We start from the raw sequence: 26,603 nt of genomic DNA, 5'->3' as shown, positions 1-26,603 counted from the left end.
TTCCAATCCTGAGACTCTTCCTATAGCTTGAGATGTGATATCGAACTCCTTCCCATTCCAATTCTGAGACCCTTCCTATGCCATGAGACTTGATATCTCAATGCTTCTAATACCAAACCTGAGACCCGTCCTATAACATGAGATGTGATATCCAAATCTTTCCCCTTCCAAACCTTAGACCCTTCCATTATCATGAGATGTGATATCCAACTCCTTCCCATTCCAATCCTGAGACCCTTCCGATATCATGAGATTTGTTATCTCAATGCTTCTAATATCAAACTTGAGACCCTCCCTATAGCATGAGATGTGACATCCAAGTCCTCCCCATTCCAATCCTGAGACCCTTCCTATAGCATGAGATGTGATATCTCAATGCTTCTAATACCAAACCTGAGACCCTTCCTATAACATGAGATGGGATATCCAACTCCTTCCCATTCCAATCCTGAGACCCTTCCGATAGCAGAGATGTGATATCTCAATGCTTATACCAATCCTGAGACCCTTCCTATGGCCTGAGATGTCATATACAACTCCTTCCCAATCCAATCCTGAGACCCTTCCTATAGCATGAGATGTGATATCTCAATGCTTATACCAAATGTGAGACCCTTCCTATAGCATGAGATGTGATATCCAACTCCTTCCCATTCCAATCCTGAGACCCTTCCTATAGCATGAGATGTGATGTCTCAATGCTTCTAATACCAAACTTGAGATCCTTCCTATAACATGAGATGTGATATCCAACTCCTTCCCATTCCAATCCTGAGACCCTTCCTATAGCATGAGATGTGATGTCTCAATGCTTCTAATACCAAACCTGAGAACCTTCCTACAGCATGCGATGTGATATCTCAATGCTTCTAATACCAAACCTGAGACCAGTCCTATAACATGAGATTGGATATCCAACTCCTTCCCCTTCCAAACCTGAGACCCTTCCTATAGCATGAGATGTGATATCCAACTTCTTCCCATTCCAATCCTGAGACCCTTCCTATAACATGAGATGTGATGTCTCAATGCTTCTAATACCAAACCTGAGATCTTTCCTATAACATGAGATGTGATATCCAACTCCTTCCCATTCCAATCCTGAGACCCTTCCTATAGCATGAGATGTGCTATCTCAATGCTTATACCAAACCTGAGACCCTTCCTAAAGCTTGAGATGTGATATCCAACTCCTTCCCATTCCAATCCTGAGACCCTTCCTATAGCATGAGATGTGATATCTCAAGGCCTCTAATACCAAACCTGAGATCCTTCCTCTAACATGAAATGTGATATCCAACTCCTTCCCCTTCCAAACCTGAGAGCCTTCCTATAGCATGAGATATGATATCCAAGTCCTTCCCATTCCAATCCTGAGACCCTTCCTATAACATGAAATGTGATATCCAACTCCTTCCCATTCCAACCTGAGACCCTTCCTATAGCATGAGATGGGATATCCAACTCCTTCCAAATCCAATACTGATACCATTCCAATAGCATGAGATGTGATATCCCAATGCTTCTACCAAACCTGAGACCCATACTATGGCATGAGATGTGATATCAAACTCATTCCCATTCCAATCCTGAGACTCTTCCTATAGCTTGAGATGTGATATCCAACTCCTTCCCATTCCAATTCTGAGACCCTTCCTATGCCATGAGACTTGATATCTCAATGCTTCTAATACCAAACCTGAGACCCGTCCTATAACATGAGATGTGATATCCAAATCTTTCCCCTTCCAAACCTTACACCCTTCCTTTATCATGAGATGTGATATCCAACTCCTTCCCATTCCAATCCTGAGACCCTTCCTATAGCATGAGATGTGTTATCTCAATGCTTCTAATATCAAACTTGAGACCCTTCCTATAACATGAGATGTCATATACAACTCCTTCCCAATCCAATCCTGAGACCCTTCCTATAGCATGAGATGTGATATCTCAATGCTTATACCAAATCTGAGACCCTTCCTATAGCATGAGATGTGATATTCAAATCCTTCCCATTCCAATCCTGAGACCCTTCCTATAGCATGAGATGTGATGTCTCAATGCTTCTAATACCAAACCTGAGATCCTTCCAATAACATGAGATGTGATATCCAACTCCTTCCCATTCCAATCCTGAGACCCTTATGATAGCATGAGATGTGATATCTCAATGCCTCTAATACCAAACCTGAGATACTTCCGATAGCATGAGATGTGATATCTCAATGCTTCTAATACCAAAACTGAGATCCTTCCTATAACATGAGATGTGATTTCCAAATCCTTCCCCTTCCAAACCTGAGACCCTCCATTTAGCATGAGATGTGATATACAACTCCTTCCCATTCCAATCCTGAGACCCTTCTGATAGCATGAGATGTGATATCTCAATGCCTCTAATACCAAACCTGAGATCCTATCTCTAACATGAAATGTGATATCCATCTCCTTCCCTTTCCAAACCTGAGGCCCTGCCTATAGCATGAGATGTGATATCCAAGTCCTTCCCATTCCAATCCTGAGACCCTTCCTATAGCATGTGATGTGATATCTCAATGCTTATACCAAACCTGAGACCCTTCCTATGGCATGAGATGTCATATACAACTCCTTCCCGTTCCAATCCTGAGACCCTTCCTATAGCATGAGATGTGATATCTCAATGCTTATACCAAACCTGAGACCCTTCCTATAGCATGAGATGTGATATCCAACTTCTTCCCATTCCAATCCTGAGACCCTTCCTATAACATGAGATGTGATGTCTCAATGCTTCTAATACCAAACCTGAGATATTTCCTATAACATGAGATGTGATATCCAACTCCTTCCCATTCCAATACTGAGACCCTTCCTATAGCATGAGATGTGATATCTCAATGCTTATACCAAACCTGAGACCCTTCCTATAGCTTGAGATGTGATATCCAACTCCTTCCCATTCCAATCCTGAGACCCTTCCTATAGCTTGAGATGTGATATCCAATTCCTTCCCCTTCCAAACCTGAGAGCCTTCCTATAGCATGAGATATGATATCCAAGTCCTTCCCATTCCAATCCTGAGACCCTTCCTATAACATGAAATGTGATATCCAACTCCTTCCCATTCCAACCTGAGACCCTTTCTATAGCATGAGATGGGATATCCAACTTCTTCCAAATCCAATACTGATACCCTTCCGATAGCATGAGATGTGATATCCCAATGCTTCTACCAAACCTGAGACCCATACTATGGCATGAGATGTGATATCAAACTCCTTCCCATTCCAATCCTGAGACCCTTCCTATAGCTTGAGGTGTGATATCCAACTCCTTCCCATTCCAATTCTGAGACCCTTCTTATACCATGAGACTTGATATCTCAATGCTTCTAATACCAAAACTGAGACCCGTCCTATAACATGAGATGTGATATCCAAATCCTTCCCCTTCCAAACCTTAGACCCTTCCTTTATCATGAGATGTGATATCCAACTCCTTCCCATTCCAATCCTGAGACCCTTCCTATAGCATGAGATGTGATATCTCTATGCTTCTAATACCAAACCTGAGACCATTCCTATAACATGAGATGGGATATCCAACTCCTTCCCATTCCAATCCTGAGACCCTTCCGATAGCAGAGTTGTGATATCTCAATGCTTATACCAAACCTGAGACCCTTCCTATGGCCTGAGATGTCATATACAACTCCTTCCCATTCCAATCCTGAGACCCTTTCTTTAGCATGAGATGTGATATCTCAATGCTTAAACCAAATCTGAGACCCTTCCTATAGCATGAGATGTGATATCCAATTCCTTCCCATTCCAATCCTGAGACCCTTCCTATAGCATGAGATGTGATATCTCAATGCTTATACCAAACCTGAGAGCCTACCTATAGCATGAGATGTGATATCCAAGTCCATCCCATTCCAATCCTTAGACCCTTCCTACAGCATGCGATGTGATATCTCAATGATTCTAATACCAAACCAGAGACTCTTCCTATAACATGAGATGGGATATCCAACTCCTTCCCGTTCCAAACCTGAGACACTAACTATAGCATATGTGATATCCAACTGCTTCCCATTCCAAACATGAGACCCTTCCTATAGCAAGAAAGTAATATCCAACTCCTACCCATTCCAATCCTGAGACCCTTCCTATAGCAAGAGATGTGATATCCAAATCCTTCCCATTCCAATCCTGAGACCCTTCCTATAACATGAGATGTGATATCCAACTCCTTCCCATTCAAATCCTGAGACCCTTCCTATAGCATGAGAAGGGATATCCAACTCCTTCCCAATCCAATCCTGAGACCCTTCCGATAGCAGAAACGTGATATCTCAATGCTTCTACCAAACCTGAGACCCTTCCTTTAGCATGAGATGTGATATCCAAATCCTTCACATTCCAATCCTGAGACCCTTCCTATAGCATGAGATGTGATATCTCAATGCTTCTAATACCAAACCTGAGATTCTTCCTATAACATGAGATGTGATATCCAATTCCTTCCCATTCCAAACCTGAGACCCTTCCTATTGGATGAGATGTGATATCCAACTCCTTCCCATTCCAACCCTGAGACCCTTCCTATAGCATGAGATGTGATGTCTCAATGCATCTAATACCAAACCTGAGATCCTTCCTATAACATGAGATGTGATATCCAACTCCTTCCATTCCAATCCTGAGACCCGTCCTATAGCATGAGATGTGATATCTCAATGCTTATACCAAACCTGAGACCCTTCCTATAGCATGAGATGTGATATCCAACTCCTTCCATTCCAATCCTGAGACCCGTCCTATAGCATGAGATGTGATATCTCAATGCTTCTAATACCAAACCTGAGATCCTTCCTCTAACATGAAATGTGATATCCAACCCCTTCCCTTTCCAAACCTGAGACCCTTCCTTTAGCATGAGATGTGATATCTCAATGCTTATACCAAATCTGAGACCCTTCCTATAGCATGAGATGTGATATCCAAATCCTTCCCATTCCAATCCTGAGACCCTTCCTATAGCATGAGATGTGATATCTCAATGCTTATACCAAACCTGAGAGCCTACCTATAGCATGAGATGTGATATCCAAGTCCATCCCATTCCAATCCTTAGACCCTTCCAACAGCATGCGATGTGATATCTCAATGATTCTAATACCAAACCAGAGACTCTTCCTATAACATGAGATGGGATATCCAACTCCTTCCCATTCCAATCCTGAGCCGCTTCCGATAGCAGAGATGTGATATCTCAATGCTTATACCAAACCTGAGACCCTTCCTATAACATGAGATGTGATATCCAACTCCTTCCCGTTCCAAACCTGAGACACTAACTATAGCATATGTGATATCCAACTCCTTCCCATTCCAAACATGAGACCCTTCCTACAGCAAGAAAGTAATATCCAACTCCTACCCATTCCAATCCTGAGACCCTTCCTATAGCAAGAGATGTGATATCCAAATCCTTCCCATTCCAATCCTGAGACCCTTCCTATAACATGAGATGTGATATCCAACTCCTTACCATTCCAACCTGAGACACTTCCTATAGCATGAGAAGGGATATCCAACTCCTTCCCAATCCAATCCTGAGACCCTTCCGATAGCAGAGATGTGATATCTCAATGCTTATACCAAACCTGAGACCCTTCCTATGGCATGAGATGTGATATCCAACTCCTTGCAATTCAAATCCTGAGACCCTTCCTATAGCATGAGAAGGGATATCCAACTCCTTCCCAATCCAATCCTGAGACCCTTCCGATAGCAGAGACGTGATATCTCAATGCTTCTACCAAACCTGAGACCCTTCCTTTAGCATGAGATGTGATATCCAAATCCTTCACATTCCAATCCTGAGACCCTTCCTATAGCATGAGATGTGATATCTCAATGCTTCTAATACCAAACCTGAGATCCTTCCTATAACATGAGATGTGATATCCAATTCCTTCCCATTCCAAACCTGAGACCCTTCCTATTGGATGAGATGTGATATCCAACTCCTTCCCATTCCAACCCTGAGACCCTTCCTACAGCATGAGATGTGATGTCTCAATGCTTCTAATACCAAACCTGAGATCCTTACTATAACATGAGATGTGATATCCAACTCCTTCCATTCCAATCCTGAGACCCGTCCTATAGCATGAGATGTGATATCTCAATGCTTATACCAAACCTGAGACCCTTCCTATAGCATGAGATGTGATATCCAACTACTTCCCATTCCAATCCTGAGACCCTTCCTATAGCATGAGATGTGATATCTCAATGCTTCTAATACCAAACCTGAGATCCTTCCTCTAACATGAAATGTGATATCCAACTCCTTCCCTTTCCAAACCTAGGAGCCTATCTATAGCATGAGATGTGATATCCAAGTCCTTCCCATTCCAACCCTTAGACCCTTCCTACAGCATGCAATATGATATCTCAATGATTCTAATAACAAACCTGAGACCCGTCCTATAACATGAGATGGGATATCCAACTCCTTCCCATTCCAATCCTGAGACACTTCCGATAGCAGAGATGTGATATCTCAATGCTTATACCAAACCTGAGACCCTTCCTATAACATGAGATGTGATATCCAAATCCTTCCCGTTCCAAACCTGAGACCCTTCCTTTAGCATGAGATGTGATATCCAGCTCCTTCCCATTCCAATCCTGAGACCCTTCCTATAGCATGAGATGTGATATCTCAATGCTTCTAATACCAAACCTGAGATCCTTCCTCTAACATGAAATGTGATATCCAACTCCTTCCCTTTCCAAACCTAAGAGCCTATCTATAGCATGAGATGTGATATCCAAGTCCATCCCATTCCAATCCTTAGACCCTTCCTACAGCATGCGATGTGATATCTCAATGATTCTAATACCAAACCAGAGACTCGTCCTATAACATGAGATGGGATATCCAACTCCTTCCCATTCCAATCCTGAGCCACTTCCGATAGCAGAGATGTGATATCTCAATGCTTATACCAAACCTGAGACCCTTCCTATAACATGAGATGTGATATCCAACTCCTTCCCGTTCCAAACCTGAGACACTAACTACAGCATATGTGATATCCAACTCCTTCCCATTCCAAACATGAGACCCTTCCTATAGCAAGAAAGTAATATCCAACTCCTACCCATTCCAATCCTGAGACCCTTCCTATAGCAAGAGATGTGATATCCAAATCCTTCCCATTCCAATCCTGAGACCCTTCCTATAACATGAGATGTGATATCCAACTCCTTCCCATTCCAACCTGAGACACTTCCTATAGCATGAGAAGGGATATCCAACTCCTTCCCAATCCAATCCTGAGACCCTTCCGATAGCAGAGATGTGATATCTCAATGCGTATACCAAACCTGAGACCCTTCCTATAGCATGAGAAGGGATATCCAACTCCTTCCCAATCCAATCCTGAGACCCTTCCGATAGCAGAGACGTGATATCTCAATGCTTCTACCAAACCTGAGACCCTTCCTTTAGCATGAGATGTGATATCCAAATCCTTCACATTCCAATCCTGAGACCCTTCCTATAGCATGAGAAGGGAAATCTCAATGCTTCTAATACCAAACCTGAGATCCTTCCTATAACATGAGATGTGATATCCAATTCCTTCCCATTCCAATCCTGAGACCCTTCCGATAGCAGAGATGTGATATCTCAATGCTTATACCAAACCTGAGACCCTTCCTATGGCCTGAGATGTCATATACAACTCCTTCCCATTCCTATCCTGAGACCCTTCCTATAGCATGAGATGTGATATCTCAATGCTTATACCAAATCTGAGACCCTTCCTATAGCATGAGATGTGATATCCAACTCCTTCCCATTCCAATCCTGAGACCCTTCCTATAGCATGAGATGTGATGTCTCAATGCTTCTAATACCAAACCTGAGATCCTTCCTATAACATCAGATGTGATATCCAACTCCTTCCCATTCCAATCCTGAGACCCTTATGAAAGCATGAGATGTGATATCTCAATGCTTCTAATACCAAACCTGAGATCCTTCCTATAACATGAGATGTGATTTCCAAATCCTTCCCCTTCCAAACCTGAGACCCTCCCTTTAGCATGAGATGTGATATCCAACTCCTTCCCATTCCAATCCTGAGACCCTTCTGATAGCATGAGATGTGATATCTCAATGCCTCTAATACCAAACCTGAGATCCTACCTCTAACATGAAATGTGATATCCATCTCATTCCCTTTCCAAACCTGAGACCCTGCTTATAGCATGAGATGTGATATCCAAGTCCTTCCCATTCCAATCCTGAGACCCTTCCTATAGCATGTGATGTGATATCTCAATGCTTATACCAAACCTGAGACCCTTCCTATAGCATGAGATGTCATATACAGCTCCTTCCCATTCCAATCCTGAGACCCTTCCTATAGCATGAGATGTAATATCTCAATGCTTATACCAAACCTGAGACCCTTCCTATAGCATGAGATGTGATATCCAACTTCTTCCCATTCCAATCCTGAGACCCTTCCTATAACATGAGATGTGATGTCTCAATGCTTCTAATACCAAACCTGAGATCTTTCCTATAACATGAGATGTGATATCCAACTCCTTCCCATTCCAATCCTGAGACCCTTCCTATAGCATGAGATGTGATATCACAATGCTTATACCAAACCTGAGACCGTTCCTATAGCTTGAGATGTGATAACCAACTCCTTCCCATTCCAATCCTGAGACCCTTCCTATAGCATGAGATGTGATATCTCAAGGCCTCTAATACCAAACCTGAGATCCTTCCTCTAACATGAAATGTGATATCCAACTCCTTCCCCTTCCAAACCTGAGAGCCTTCCTATAGCATGGGATATGATATCCAAGTCCTTCCCATTCCAATCCTGAGACCCTTCCTATAACATGAAATGTGATATCCAACTCCTTCCCATTCCAAACTGAGACCCTTCCTATATCATGAGATGGGATATCTCAATGCTTCTAACACCAAACCTGAGACTCTTCCTATAACATGAGATGGGATATCCAACTCCTTCCCATTCCAATCCTAAGACCCTTTCGATAGCAGAGATGTGATATCTCAATGCTTATGCCAAACCTGAGACCCTTCCTACGGCATGAGATGTCATATACAACTCCTTCCCATTCCAATCCTGAGACCCTTCCTATAGCACGAGATGTGATATCTCAATGCTTATACCAAACCTGAGACCCTTCCTCTAGCATGAGATGTGATATCCAACTCCTTCCCATTCCAATCCTGAGACCCTTCCTATAGCCTGAGATCTGATATCTCAATGCCTCTAATACCAAACCTGAGATCCTTCCTCTAACATGAAATGTGATATCCAACTCCTTCCCTTTCCAAACCTGAGAGCCTATCTATAGCATGAGATGTGATATCCAAGTCCTTCCCATTCCAATCCTGAGACACTTCCGATAGCAGAGATGTGATATCTCAATGCTTATACCAAACCTGAGACCCTTCCTATAACATGAGATGTGATATCCAACTCCTTCCCGTTCCAAACCTGAGACCCTTCCTTTAGCATGAGATGTGATATCCAGCTCCTTCCCATTCCAATCCTGAGACCCTTCCTATAGCATGAGATGTGATATCTCAATACTTCTAATACCAAACCTGAGATCCTTCTGATAACATGAGATATGATATCCAAATCCTTCCCCTTCCAAACCTGAGACCCTCCCTTTAGCATGAGATGTGATATCCAACTCCTTCCCATTCCAATCCTGAGAACCTTCTGATAGCATGAGATGTGATATCTCAATGCTTCTATACCAAACCTGAGATCCTTCCGATAGCATGAGATGTGATATCTCAATGCTTCTAATACCAAACCTGAGATCCTTCCTATAACATGAGATGTGATATCCAAATCCTTCCCCTTCCAAACCTGAGACCCTCCCTTTAGCATGAGATGTGATATCCAACTCCTTCCCATTCCAATCCTGAGACTCTTCTGATAGCATGAGATGTGATATCTCAATGCCTCTAATACCAAACCTGAGATCCTACCTCTAACATGAAATGTGATATCCAACTCTTTCCCCTTCCAAACCTGAGAGCCTTCCTATAGCATGATATGTGATATCCAAGTCCTTCTAATTCCAATCCTGAGACCCTTCCTAGAACATGAGATGTGATATCCAACTCCTTCCCATTCCAACCTGAGACCCTTCCTATAGCATGAGATGGGATATCCAACTCCTTCCCATTCCATCCTTGAGACCCTTCCGATATCATGAGATGTGATATCTCAATGCTTCTAATATCAAACTTGAGACCCTCCTTATAGCATGAGATGTGATATCCAAGTCCTTCCCATTCCAATCCTGAGACCCTTTCTATAGCATGAGATGTGATATCTCAATGCTTCTAATACCAAACCTGAGACCCTTCCTATAACATGAGATGGGAATATCCAACTCCTTCCCATTCCAATCCTGAGACCCTTCCGATAGTAGAGATGTGATATCTCAATGCTTATACCAAACCTGAGATCCTTCCTATAACATGAGATGTGATATCCAACTCCTTCCCATTCCAATCCTGAGACACTTCCTATAGCATGAGATGTGATATCTCACTGCTTATACCAAACCTGAGACCCTTCCTATAGCATGAGATGTGATATCCAACTCCTTCCCATTCCAATCCTGAGACCCTTCCTATAGCATGAGATATGATATCTCAATGCTTCTAATATCAAACTTGAGACCCTCCCTATAGCATGAGATGTGATATCCAAGTCCTTCCCATTCCAATCCTGAGACCCTTCCGATAGCATGAGATGTGATGTCTCAATGCTTCTAATACCAAACCTGAGATCCTTCCTATAACATGAGATGTGATATCCAACTCCTTCCCATTCCAATCCTGAGACCCTTCCTATAGCATGAGATGTGATATCTCAATGCTTATACCAAACCTGAGACCCTTCCTATAGCATGAGATGTGATATCCAACTCCTTCCCATTCCAATCCTGAGACCCTTCCTATAGCATGAGATGTGATATCTAAATGCTTCTAATACCAAACTTGAGACTCTTCCTATAACATGAGATGGGATATCCAACTCCTTCCCATTCCAATCCTTAGACCCTTCCTACAGCATGCAATATGATATCTCAATGATTCTAATAACAAACCTGAGACCCGTCCTATAACATGAGATGGGATATCCAACACCTTCCCATTCCAATCCTGAGACACTTCCGATAGCAGAGATGTGATATCTCAATGCTTATACCAAACCTGAGATCCTTCCTATAACATGAGATGTGATATCCAACTCCTTCCCATTCCAATCCTGAGACACTTCCTATAGCATGAGATGTGATATCTCACTGCTTATACCAAACCTGAGACCATTCCTATAGCATGAGATGTGATATCCAACTCCTTCCCATTCCAATCCTGAGACCCTTCCTATAGCATGAGATATGATATCTCAATGCTTCTAATATCAAACTTGAGACCCTCCCTATAGCATGAGATGTGATATCCAAGTCCTTCCCATTCCAATCCTGAGACCCTTCCGATAGCATGAGATGTGATGTCTCAATGCTTCTAATACCAAACCTGAGACCATTCCTATAACATGAGATGGGATATCCAACTCCTTCCCATTCCAATCCTGAGACCCTTCCGATAGCAGAGTTGTGATATCTCAATGCTTATACCAAACCTGAGACCCTTCCTATGGCCTGAGATGTCATATACAACTCCTTCCCATTCCAATCCTGAGACCCTTTCTTTAGCATGAGATGTGATATCTCAATGCTTATACCAAATCTGAGACCCTTCCTATAGCATGAGATGTGATATCCAATTCCTTCCCATTCCAATCCTGAGACCCTTCCTATAGCATGAGATGTGATATCTCAATGCTTATACCAAACCTGAGAGCCTACCTATAGCATGAGATGTGATATCCAAGTCCATCCCATTCCAATCCTTAGACCCTTCCTACAGCATGCGATGTGATATCTCAATGATTCTAATACCAAACCAGAGACTCTTCCTATAACATGAGATGGGATATCCAACTCCTTCCCGTTCCAAACCTGAGACACTAACTATAGCATATGTGATATCCAACTGCTTCCCATTCCAAACATGAGACCCTTCCTATAGCAAGAAAGTAATATCCAACTCCTACCCATTCCAATCCTGAGACCCTTCCTATAGCAAGAGATGTGATATCCAAATCCTTCCCATTCCAATCCTGAGACCCTTCCTATAACATGAGATGTGATATCCAACTCCTTCCCATTCAAATCCTGAGACCCTTCCTATAGCATGAGAAGGGATATCCAACTCCTTCCCAATCCAATCCTGAGACCCTTCCGATAGCAGAAACGTGATATCTCAATGCTTCTACCAAACCTGAGACCCTTCCTTTAGCATGAGATGTGATATCCAAATCCTTCACATTCCAATCCTGAGACCCTTCCTATAGCATGAGATGTGATATCTCAATGCTTCTAATACCAAACCTGAGATTCTTCCTATAACATGAGATGTGATATCCAATTCCTTCCCATTCCAAACCTGAGACCCTTCCTATTGGATGAGATGTGATATCCAACTCCTTCCCATTCCAACCCTGAGACCCTTCCTATAGCATGAGATGTGATGTCTCAATGCATCTAATACCAAACCTGAGATCCTTCCTATAACATGAGATGTGATATCCAACTCCTTCCATTCCAATCCTGAGACCCGTCCTATAGCATGAGATGTGATATCTCAATGCTTATACCAAACCTGAGACCCTTCCTATAGCATGAGATGTGATATCCAACTCCTTCCATTCCAATCCTGAGACCCGTCCTATAGCATGAGATGTGATATCTCAATGCTTCTAATACCAAACCTGAGATCCTTCCTCTAACATGAAATGTGATATCCAACCCCTTCCCTTTCCAAACCTGGGACCCTTCCTTTAGCATGAGATGTGATATCTCAATGCTTATACCAAATCTGAGACCCTTCCTATAGCATGAGATGTGATATCCAAATCCTTCCCATTCCAATCCTGAGACCCTTCCTATAGCATGAGATGTGATATCTCAATGCTTATACCAAACCTGAGAGCCTACCTATAGCATGAGATGTGATATCCAAGTCCATCCCATTCCAATCCTTAGACCCTTCCAACAGCATGCGATGTGATATCTCAATGATTCTAATACCAAACCAGAGACTCTTCCTATAACATGAGATGGGATATCCAACTCCTTCCCATTCCAATCCTGAGCCGCTTCCGATAGCAGAGATGTGATATCTCAATGCTTATACCAAACCTGAGACCCTTCCTATAACATGAGATGTGATATCCAACTCCTTCCCGTTCCAAACCTGAGACACTAACTATAGCATATGTGATATCCAACTCCTTCCCATTCCAAACATGAGACCCTTCCTACAGCAAGAAAGTAATATCCAACTCCTACCCATTCCAATCCTGAGACCCTTCCTATAGCAAGAGATGTGATATCCAAATCCTTCCCATTCCAATCCTGAGACCCTTCCTATAACATGAGATGTGATATCCAACTCCTTACCATTCCAACCTGAGACACTTCCTATAGCATGAGAAGGGATATCCAACTCCTTCCCAATCCAATCCTGAGACCCTTCCGATAGCAGAGATGTGATATCTCAATGCTTATACCAAACCTGAGACCCTTCCTATGGCATGAGATGTGATATCCAACTCCTTGCAATTCAAATCCTGAGACCCTTCCTATAGCATGAGAAGGGATATCCAACTCCTTCCCAATCCAATCCTGAGACCCTTCCGATAGCAGAGACGTGATATCTCAATGCTTCTACCAAACCTGAGACCCTTCCTTTAGCATGAGATGTGATATCCAAATCCTTCACATTCCAATCCTGAGACCCTTCCTATAGCATGAGATGTGATATCTCAATGCTTCTAATACCAAACCTGAGATCCTTCCTATAACATGAGATGTGATATCCAATTCCTTCCCATTCCAAACCTGAGACCCTTCCTATTGGATGAGATGTGATATCCAACTCCTTCCCATTCCAACCCTGAGACCCTTCCTACAGCATGAGATGTGATGTCTCAATGCTTCTAATACCAAACCTGAGATCCTTACTATAACATGAGATGTGATATCCAACTCCTTCCATTCCAATCCTGAGACCCGTCCTATAGCATGAGATGTGATATCTCAATGCTTATACCAAACCTGAGACCCTTCCTATAGCATGAGATGTGATATCCAACTACTTCCCATTCCAATCCTGAGACCCTTCCTATAGCATGAGATGTGATATCTCAATGCTTCTAATACCAAACCTGAGATCCTTCCTCTAACATGAAATGTGATATCCAACTCCTTCCCTTTCCAAACCTAGGAGCCTATCTATAGCATGAGATGTGATATCCAAGTCCTTCCCATTCCAACCCTTAGACCCTTCCTACAGCATGCAATATGATATCTCAATGATTCTAATAACAAACCTGAGACCCGTCCTATAACATGAGATGGGATATCCAACTCCTTCCCATTCCAATCCTGAGACACTTCCGATAGCAGAGATGTGATATCTCAATGCTTATACCAAACCTGAGACCCTTCCTATAACATGAGATGTGATATCCAAATCCTTCCCGTTCCAAACCTGAGACCCTTCCTTTAGCATGAGATGTGATATCCAGCTCCTTCCCATTCCAATCCTGAGACCCTTCCTATAGCATGAGATGTGATATCTCAATGCTTCTAATACCAAACCTGAGATCCTTCCTCTAACATGAAATGTGATATCCAACTCCTTCCCTTTCCAAACCTAAGAGCCTATCTATAGCATGAGATGTGATATCCAAGTCCATCCCATTCCAATCCTTAGACCCTTCCTACAGCATGCGATGTGATATCTCAATGATTCTAATACCAAACCAGAGACTCGTCCTATAACATGAGATGGGATATCCAACTCCTTCCCATTCCAATCCTGAGCCACTTCCGATAGCAGAGATGTGATATCTCAATGCTTATACCAAACCTGAGACCCTTCCTATAACATGAGATGTGATATCCAACTCCTTCCCGTTCCAAACCTGAGACACTAACTACAGCATATGTGATATCCAACTCCTTCCCATTCCAAACATGAGACCCTTCCTATAGCAAGAAAGTAATATCCAACTCCTACCCATTCCAATCCTGAGACCCTTCCTATAGCAAGAGATGTGATATCCAAATCCTTCCCATTCCAATCCTGAGACCCTTCCTATAACATGAGATGTGATATCCAACTCCTTCCCATTCCAACCTGAGACACTTCCTATAGCATGAGAAGGGATATCCAACTCCTTCCCAATCCAATCCTGAGACCCTTCCGATAGCAGAGATGTGATATCTCAATGCGTATACCAAACCTGAGACCCTTCCTATAGCATGAGAAGGGATATCCAACTCCTTCCCAATCCAATCCTGAGACCCTTCCGATAGCAGAGACGTGATATCTCAATGCTTCTACCAAACCTGAGACCCTTCCTTTAGCATGAGATGTGATATCCAAATCCTTCACATTCCAATCCTGAGACCCTTCCTATAGCATGAGAAGGGAAATCTCAATGCTTCTAATACCAAACCTGAGATCCTTCCTATAACATGAGATGTGATATCCAATTCCTTCCCATTCCAATCCTGAGACCCTTCCGATAGCAGAGATGTGATATCTCAATGCTTATACCAAACCTGAGACCCTTCCTATGGCCTGAGATGTCATATACAACTCCTTCCCATTCCTATCCTGAGACCCTTCCTATAGCATGAGATGTGATATCTCAATGCTTATACCAAATCTGAGACCCTTCCTATAGCATGAGATGTGATATCCAACTCCTTCCCATTCCAATCCTGAGACCCTTCCTATAGCATGAGATGTGATGTCTCAATGCTTCTAATACCAAACCTGAGATCCTTCCTATAACATCAGATGTGATATCCAACTCCTTCCCATTCCAATCCTGAGACCCTTATGAAAGCATGAGATGTGATATCTCAATGCTTCTAATACCAAACCTGAGATCCTTCCTATAACATGAGATGTGATTTCCAAATCCTTCCCCTTCCAAACCTGAGACCCTCCCTTTAGCATGAGATGTGATATCCAACTCCTTCCCATTCCAATCCTGAGACCCTTCTGATAGCATGAGATGTGATATCTCAATGCCTCTAATACCAAACCTGAGATCCTACCTCTAACATGAAATGTGATATCCATCTCATTCCCTTTCCAAACCTGAGACCCTGCCTATAGCATGAGATGTGATATCCAAGTCCTTCCCATTCCAATCCTGAGACCCTTCCTATAGCATGTGATGTGATATCTCAATGCTTATACCAAACCTGAGACCCTTCCTATAGCATGAGATGTCATATACAGCTCCTTCCCATTCCAATCCTGAGACCCTTCCTATAGCATGAGATGTAATATCTCAATGCTTATACCAAACCTGAGACCCTTCCTATAGCATGAGATGTGATATCCAACTTCTTCCCATTCCAATCCTGAGACCCTTCCTATAACATGAGATGTGATGTCTCAATGCTTCTAATACCAAACCTGAGATCTTTCCTATAACATGAGATGTGATATCCAACTCCTTCCCATTCCAATCCTGAGACCCTTCCTATAGCATGAGATGTGATATCACAATGCTTATACCAAACCTGAGACCGTTCCTATAGCTTGAGATGTGATAACCAACTCCTTCCCATTCCAATCCTGAGACCCTTCCTATAGCATGAGATGTGATATCTCAAGGCCTCTAATACCAAACCTGAGATCCTTCCTCTAACATGAAATGTGATATCCAACTCCTTCCCCTTCCAAACCTGAGAGCCTTCCTATAGCATGGGATATGATATCCAAGTCCTTCCCATTCCAATCCTGAGACCCTTCCTATAACATGAAATGTGATATCCAACTCCTTCCCATTCCAAACTGAGACCCTTCCTATATCATGAGATGGGATATCTCAATGCTTCTAACACCAAACCTGAGACTCTTCCTATAACATGAGATGGGATATCCAACTCCTTCCCATTCCAATCCTAAGACCCTTTCGATAGCAGAGATGTGATATCTCAATGCTTATGCCAAACCTGAGACCCTTCCTACGGCATGAGATGTCATATACAACTCCTTCCCATTCCAATCCTGAGACCCTTCCTATAGCACGAGATGTGATATCTCAATGCTTATACCAAACCTGAGACCCTTCCTCTAGCATGAGATGTGATATCCAACTCCTTCCCATTCCAATCCTGAGACCCTTCCTATAGCCTGAGATCTGATATCTCAATGCCTCTAATACCAAACCTGAGATCCTTCCTCTAACATGAAATGTGATATCCAACTCCTTCCCTTTCCAAACCTGAGAGCCTATCTATAGCATGAGATGTGATATCCAAGTCCTTCCCATTCCAATCCTGAGACACTTCCGATAGCAGAGATGTGATATCTCAATGCTTATACCAAACCTGAGACCCTTCCTATAACATGAGATGTGATATCCAACTCCTTCCCGTTCCAAACCTGAGACCCTTCCTTTAGCATGAGATGTGATATCCAGCTCCTTCCCATTCCAATCCTGAGACCCTTCCTATAGCATGAGATGTGATATCTCAATACTTCTAATACCAAACCTGAGATCCTTCTGATAACATGAGATATGATATCCAAATCCTTCCCCTTCCAAACCTGAGACCCTCCCTTTAGCATGAGATGTGATATCCAACTCCTTCCCATTCCAATCCTGAGAACCTTCTGATAGCATGAGATGTGATATCTCAATGCTTCTATACCAAACCTGAGATCCTTCCGATAGCATGAGATGTGATATCTCAATGCTTCTAATACCAAACCTGAGATCCTTCCTATAACATGAGATGTGATATCCAAATCCTTCCCCTTCCAAACCTGAGACCCTCCCTTTAGCATGAGATGTGATATCCAACTCCTTCCCATTCCAATCCTGAGACTCTTCTGATAGCATGAGATGTGATATCTCAATGCCTCTAATACCAAACCTGAGATCCTACCTCTAACATGAAATGTGATATCCAACTCTTTCCCCTTCCAAACCTGAGAGCCTTCCTATAGCATGAGATGTGATATCCAAGTCCTTCTAATTCCAATCCTGAGACCCTTCCTAGAACATGAGATGTGATATCCAACTCCTTCCCATTCCAACCTGAGACCCTTCCTATAGCATGAGATGGGATATCCAACTCCTTCCCATTCCATCCTTGAGACCCTTCCGATATCATGAGATGTGATATCTCAATGCTTCTAATATCAAACTTGAGACCCTCCTTATAGCATGAGATGTGATATCCAAGTCCTTCCCATTCCAATCCTGAGACCCTTTCTATAGCATGAGATGTGATATCTCAATGCTTCTAATACCAAACCTGAGACCCTTCCTATAACATGAGATGGGAATATCCAACTCCTTCCCATTCCAATCCTGAGACCCTTCCGATAGTAGAGATGTGATATCTCAATGCTTATACCAAACCTGAGATCCTTCCTATAACATGAGATGTGATATCCAACTCCTTCCCATTCCAATCCTGAGACACTTCCTATAGCATGAGATGTGATATCTCACTGCTTATACCAAACCTGAGACCCTTCCTATAGCATGAGATGTGATATCCAACTCCTTCCCATTCCAATCCTGAGACCCTTCCTATAGCATGAGATATGATATCTCAATGCTTCTAATATCAAACTTGAGACCCTCCCTATAGCATGAGATGTGATATCCAAGTCCTTCCCATTCCAATCCTGAGACCCTTCCGATAGCATGAGATGTGATGTCTCAATGCTTCTAATACCAAACCTGAGATCCTTCCTATAACATGAGATGTGATATCCAACTCCTTCCCATTCCAATCCTGAGACCCTTCCTATAGCATGAGATGTGATATCTCAATGCTTATACCAAACCTGAGACCCTTCCTATAGCATGAGATGTGATATCCAACTCCTTCCCATTCCAATCCTGAGACCCTTCCTATAGCATGAGATGTGATATCTAAATGCTTCTAATACCAAACTTGAGACTCTTCCTATAACATGAGATGGGATATCCAACTCCTTCCCATTCCAATCCTTAGACCCTTCCTACAGCATGCAATATGATATCTCAATGATTCTAATAACAAACCTGAGACCCGTCCTATAACATGAGATGGGATATCCAACACCTTCCCATTCCAATCCTGAGACACTTCCGATAGCAGAGATGTGATATCTCAATGCTTATACCAAACCTGAGATCCTTCCTATAACATGAGATGTGATATCCAACTCCTTCCCATTCCAATCCTGAGACACTTCCTATAGCATGAGATGTGATATCTCACTGCTTATACCAAACCTGAGACCATTCCTATAGCATGAGATGTGATATCCAACTCCTTCCCATTCCAATCCTGAGACCCTTCCTATAGCATGAGATATGATATCTCAATGCTTCTAATATCAAACTTGAGACCCTCCCTATAGCATGAGATGTGATATCCAAGTCCTTCCCATTCCAATCCTGAGACCCTTCCGATAGCATGAGATGTGATGTCTCAATGCTTCTAATACCAAACCTGAGATCCTTCCTATAACATGAGATGTGATATCCAACTCCTTCCCATTCCAATCCTGAGACCCTTCCTATAGCATGAGATGTGATATCTCAATGCTTATACCAAACCTGAGACCCTTCCTATAGCATGAGATGTGATATCCAACTCCTTCCCATTCCAATCCTGAGACCCTTCCTATAGCATGAGATGTGATATCTAAATGCTTCTAATACCAAACTTGAGACTCTTCCTATAACATGAGATGGGATATCCAACTCCTTCCCATTCCAATCCTTAGACCCTTCCTACAGCATGCAATATGATATCTCAATGATTCTAATAACAAACCTGAGACCCGTCCTATAACATGAGATGGGATATCCAACACCTTCCCATTCCAATCCTGAGACACTTCCGATAGCAGAGATGTGATATCTCAATGCTTATACCAAACCTGAGACCCTTCCTATAACATGAGATGTGATATCCAACTCCTTCCCGTTCCAAACCTGAGACCCTTCCTATAGCATATGTGATATCCAACACATTCCCATTCCAAACATGAGACCCTTCCTATAGCAGGAATGTAATATCCAACTCCTTCCCATTCCAATCCTGAGACCATTCCTATAGCATGAGATGTGATATCTCAATGCTTCTAATACCAAACCTGAGATCCTTCCTATGACATGAGATGTGATATCCAATTCCTCCCCATTCCAAACCTGAGACCCTTCCAATAGCATGAGATGTGATATCCAACTTCTTCCCATTCCAATCCTGAGACCCTTCCTATAACATGAGATGTGATGTCTCAATGCTTCTAATCCCAAACCTGAGATCTTTCCGATAACATGAGATGTGATATCCAACTCCTTCCCATTCCAATCCTGAGACCCTTCCTATAACATGAAATGTGATATCCAACTCCTTCCCATTCCAACCTGAGACCCTTCCTATAGCATGAGATGTGATATCTCAAGGCCTCTAATACCAAACCTGAGATCCTTCCTCTAACATGAAATGTGATATCCAACTCCTTCTCCTTCCAAACCTGAGAGCCTTCCTATAGCATGAGATATGATATCCAAGTCCTTCCCATTCCAATCCTGAGACCCTTCCTATAACATGAAATGTGATATCCAACTCCTTCCCATTCCAACCTGAGACCCTTCCTATAGCATGAGATGGGATATCCAACCCCTTCCAAATCCAATACTGATACCCTTCCAATAGCATGAGATGTGATATCCCAATGCTTCTATCAAACCTGAGAACCATACTATGGCATGAGATGTGATATCAAACTCCTTCCCATTCCAATCCTGAGACTCTTCCTATAGCTTGAGATGTGATATCCAACTCCTTCCCATTCCAATTCTGAGACCCTTCCTATACCATGAGACTTGATATCTCAATGCTTCTAATACCAAACCTGAGACCCGTCCTATAACATGAGATGTGATATCCAAATCTTTCCCCTTCCAAACCTTAGACCCTTCCTTTATCATGAGATGTGATATCCAACTCCTTCCAATTCCAATCCTGAGACCCTTCCGATATCATGAGATTTGTTATCTCAATGCTTCTAATATCAAAATTGAGACCCTCCCTATAGCATGAGATGGGATATCCAACTCCTTCCCATTCCAATCCTGAGACCCTTCCGATAGCAGAGATGTGATATCTCAATGCTTATACCAAATCTGAGACCCTTCCTATAGCATGAGATGTGATATCCAACTCCTTCCCATTCCAATCCTGAGACCCTTCCTATAGCATGAGATGTGATGTCTCAATGCTTCTAATACCAAACCTGAGATCCTTCCTATAACATGAGATGTGATATCCAACTCCTTCCCATTCCAATCCTGAGACCCTTCCTATAGCATGAGATGTGCTATCTCAATGCTTATACCAAACCTGAGACCCTTCCTAAAGCTTGAGATGTGATATCCAACTCCTTCCCATTCCAATCCTGAGACCCTTCCTATAGCATGAGATGTGATATCTCAAGGCCTCTAATACCAAACCTGAGATCCTTCCTCTAACATGAAATGTGATATCCAACTCCTTCCCCTTCCAAACCTGAGAGCCTTCCTATAGCATGAGATATGATATCCAAGTCCTTCCCATTCCAATCCTGAGACCCTTCCTATAACATGAAATGTGATATCCAACTCCTTCCCATTCCAACCTGAGACCCTTCCTATAGCATGAGATGGGATATCCAACTCCTTCGAAATCCAATACTGATACCCTTCCAATAGCATGAATTGTGATATCCCAATGCTTCTACCAAACCTGAGACCCATACTATGGCATGAGATGTGATATCAAACTCATTCCCATTCCAATCCTGAGACTCTTCCTATAGCTTGAGATGTGATATCCAACTCCTTCCCATTCCAATTCTGAGACCCTTCCTATGCCGTGAGACTTGATATCTCAATGCTTCTAATACCAAACCTGAGACCCGTCCTATAACATGAGATGTGATATCCAAATCTTTCCCCTTCCAAACCTTAGACCCTTCCTTTATCATGAGATGTGATATCCAACTCCTTCCCATTCCAATCCTGAGACCCTTCCGATATCATGAGATTTGTTATCTCAATGCTTCTAATATCAAACTTGAGACCCTCCCTATAGCATGAGATGTGACATCCAAGTCCTCCCCATTCCAATCCTGAGACCCTTCCTATAGCATGAGATGTGATATCTCAATGCTTCTAATACCAAACCTGAGATCCTTCCTATAACATGAGATGGGAATATCCAACTCCTTCCCATTCCAATCCTGAGACCCTTCCGATAGTAGAGATGTGATATCTCAATGCTTATACCAAACCTGAGATCCTTCCTATAACATGAGATGTGATATCCAACTCCTTCCCATTCCAATCCTGAGACACTTCCTATAGCATGAGATGTGATATCTCACTGCTTATACCAAACCTGAGACCCTTCCTATAGCATGAGATGTGATATCCAACTCCTTCCCATTCCAATCCTGAGACCCTTCCTATAGCATGAGATATGATATCTCAATGCTTCTAATACCAAACCTGAGATCCTTCCTATGACATGAGATGTGATATCCAATTCCTCCCCATTCCAAACCTGAGACCCTTCCAATAGCATGAGATGTGATATCCAACTTCTTCCCATTCCAATCCTGAGACCCTTCCTATAACATGAGATGTGATGTCTCAATGCTTCTAATCCCAAACCTGAGATCTTTCCGATAACATGAGATGTGATATCCAACTCCTTCCCATTCCAATCCTGAGACCCTTCCTATAGCATGAGATGTGCTATCTCAATGCTTATACCAAACCTGAGACCCTTCCTAAAGCTTGAGATGTGATATCCAACTCCTTCCCATTCCAATCCTGAGACCCTTCCTATAACATGAAATGTGATATCCAACTCCTTCCCATTCCAACCTGAGACCCTTCCTATAGCATGAGATGTGATATCTCAAGGCCTCTAATACCAAACCTGAGATCCTTCCTCTAACATGAAATGTGATATCCAACTCCTTCTCCTTCCAAACCTGAGAGCCTTCCTATAGCATGAGATATGATATCCAAGTCCTTCCCATTCCAATCTTGAGACCCTTCCTATAACATGAAATGTGATATCCAACTCCTTCCCATTCCAACCTGAGACCCTTCCTATAGCATGAGATGGGATATCCAACCCCTTCCAAATCCAATACTGATACCCTTCCAATAGCATGAGATGTGATATCCCAATGCTTCTATCAAACCTGAGAACCATACTATGGCATGAGATGTGATATCAAACTCCTTCCCATTCCAATCCTGAGACTCTTCCTATAGCTTGAGATGTGATATCCAACTCCTTCCCATTCCAATTCTGAGACCCTTCCTATACCATGAGACTTGATATCTCAATGCTTCTAATACCAAACCTGAGACCCGTCCTATAACATGAGATGTGATATCCAAATCTTTCCCCTTCCAAACCTTAGACCCTTACTTTATCATGAGATGTGATATCCAACTCCTTCCCATTCCAATCCTGAGACCCTTCCGATATCATGAGATTTGTTATCTCAATGCTTCTAATATCAAAATTGAGACCCTCCCTATAGCATGAGATGGGATATCCAACTCCTTCCCATTCCAATCCTGAGACCCTTCCGATAGCAGAGATGTGATATCTCAATGCTTATACCAAATCTGAGACCCTTCCTATAGCATGAGATGTGATATCCAACTCCTTCCCATTCCAATCCTGAGACCCTTCCTATAGCATGAGATGTGATGTCTCAATGCTTCTAATACCAAACCTGAGATCCTTCCTATAACATGAGATGTGATATCCAACTCCTTCCCATTCCAATCCTGAGACCCTTCCTATAGCATGAGATGTGCTATCTCAATGCTTACACCAAACCTGAGACCCTTCCTAAAGCTTGAGATGTGATATCCAACTCCTTCCCATTCCAATCCTGAGACCCTTCCTATAGCATGAGATGTGATATCTCAAGGCCTCTAATACCAAACCTGAGATCCTTCCTCTAACATGAAATGTGATATCCAACTCCTTCCCCTTCCAAACCTGAGAGCCTTCCTATAGCATGAGATATGATATCCAAGTCCTTCCCATTCCAATCCTGAGACCCTTCCTATAACATGAAATGTGATATCCAACTCCTTCCCATTCCAACCTGAGACCCTTCCTATAGCATGAGATGGGATATCCAACTCCTTCGAAATCCAATACTGATACCCTTCCAATAGCATGAATTGTGATATCCCAATGCTTCTACCAAACCTGAGACCCATACTATGGCATGAGATGTGATATCAAACTCATTCCCATTCCAATCCTGAGACTCTTCCTATAGCTTGAGATGTGATATCCAACTCCTTCCCATTCCAATCCTGAGACCCTTCCTATAGCATGAGATGTGATATCTCAATGCTTCTAATACCAAACCTGAGACCCGTCCTATAACATGAGATGTGATATCCAAATCCTTCCCCTTCCAAACCTTAGACCCTTCCTTTATCATGAGATGTGATATCCAACTCCTTCCCATTCCAATCCTGAGAACCTTCTGATAGCATGAGATGTGATATCTCAATGCTTCTATACCAAACCTGAGATCCTTCCGATAGCATGAGATGTGATATCTCAATGCTTCTAATACCAAACCTGAGATCCTTCCTATAACATGAGATGTGATATCCAAATCCTTCCCCTTCCAAACCTGAGACCCTCCCTTTAGCATGAGATGTGATATCCAACTCCTTCCCATTCCAATCCTGAGACTCTTCTGATAGCATGAGATGTGATATCTCAATGCCTCTAATACCAAACCTGAGATCCTACCTCTAACATGAAATGTGATATCCAACTCTTTCCCCTTCCAAACCTGAGAGCCTTCCTATAGCATGAGATGTGATATCCAAGTCCTTCTAATTCCAATCCTGAGACCCTTCCTATAACATGAGATGTGATATCCAACTCCTTCCCATTCCAACCTGAGACCCTTCCTATAGCATGAGATGGGATATCCAACTCCTTCCAAATCCAATCCTGATACCCTTCCGATAGCATGAGATGTGATATCCCAATGCTTCTACCAAACCTGAGACCCATACTATGGCATGAGATGTGATATCAAACTCCTTCCCCTTCCAAACCTTAGACACTTCCTTTATCATGAGATGTGATATCCAACTCCTTCCCATTCCATCCTTGAGACCCTTCCGATATCATGAGATGTGATATCTCAATGCTTCTAATATCAAACTTGAGACCCTCCTTATAGCATGAGATGTGATATCCAAGTCCTTCCCATTCCAATCCTGAGACCCTTTCTATAGCATGAGATGTGATATCTCAATGCTTCTAATACCAAACCTGAGACCCTTCCTATAACATGAGATGGGAATATCCAACTCCTTCCCATTCCAATCCTGAGACCCTTCCGATAGTAGAGATGTGATATCTCAATGCTTATACCAAACCTGAGATCCTTCCTATAACATGAGATGTGATATCCAACTCCTTCCCATTCCAATCCTGAGACACTTCCTATAGCATGAGATGTGATATCTCACTGCTTATACCAAACCTGAGACCCTTCCTATACCATGAGATGTGATATCCAACTCCTTCCCATTCCAATCCTGAGACCCTTCCTATAGCATGAGATATGATATCTCAATGCTTCTAATATCAAACTTGAGACCCTCCCTATAGCATGAGATGTGATATCCAAGTCCTTCCCATTCCAATCCTGAGACCCTTCCGATAGCATGAGATGTGATGTCTCAATGCTTCTAATACCAAACCTGAGATCCTTCCTATAACATGGGATGTGATATCCAACTCCTTCCCATTCCAATCCTGAGACCCTTCCTATAGCATGAGATGTGATATCTCAATGCTTATACCAAACCTGAGACCCTTCCTATAGCATGAGATGTGATATCCAACTCCTTCCCATTCCAATCCTGAGACCCTTCCTATAGCATGAGATGTGATATCTAAATGCTTCTAATACCAAACTTGAGACTCTTCCTATAACATGAGATGGGATATCCAACTCCTTCCCATTCCAATCCTTAGACCCTTCCTACAGCATGCAATATGATATCTCAATGAATGATTCTAATAACAAACCTGAGACCCGTCCTATAACATGAGATGGGATATCCAACACCTTCCCATTCCAATCCTGAGACACTTCCGATAGCAGAGATGTGATATCTCAATGCTTATACCAAACCTGAGACCCTTCCTATAACATGAGATGTGATATCCAACTCCTTCCCGTTCCAAACCTGAGACCCTTCCTATAGCATATGTGATATCCAACACATTCCCATTCCAAACATGAGACCCTTCCTATAGCAGGAATGTAATATC

The sequence above is a fragment of the Ambystoma mexicanum genome, unplaced genomic scaffold, assembly GCF_040938575.1.
Source record: "Ambystoma mexicanum isolate Mex_15411 unplaced genomic scaffold, UKY_AmexF1_1 Mex_scaf4, whole genome shotgun sequence".
In the NCBI taxonomy this organism is placed as follows: domain Eukaryota; kingdom Metazoa; phylum Chordata; class Amphibia; order Caudata; family Ambystomatidae; genus Ambystoma; species Ambystoma mexicanum.
The sequence above is the reverse complement of the archived record's forward strand: the minus strand, read 5'-3'. Positions refer to the sequence as shown.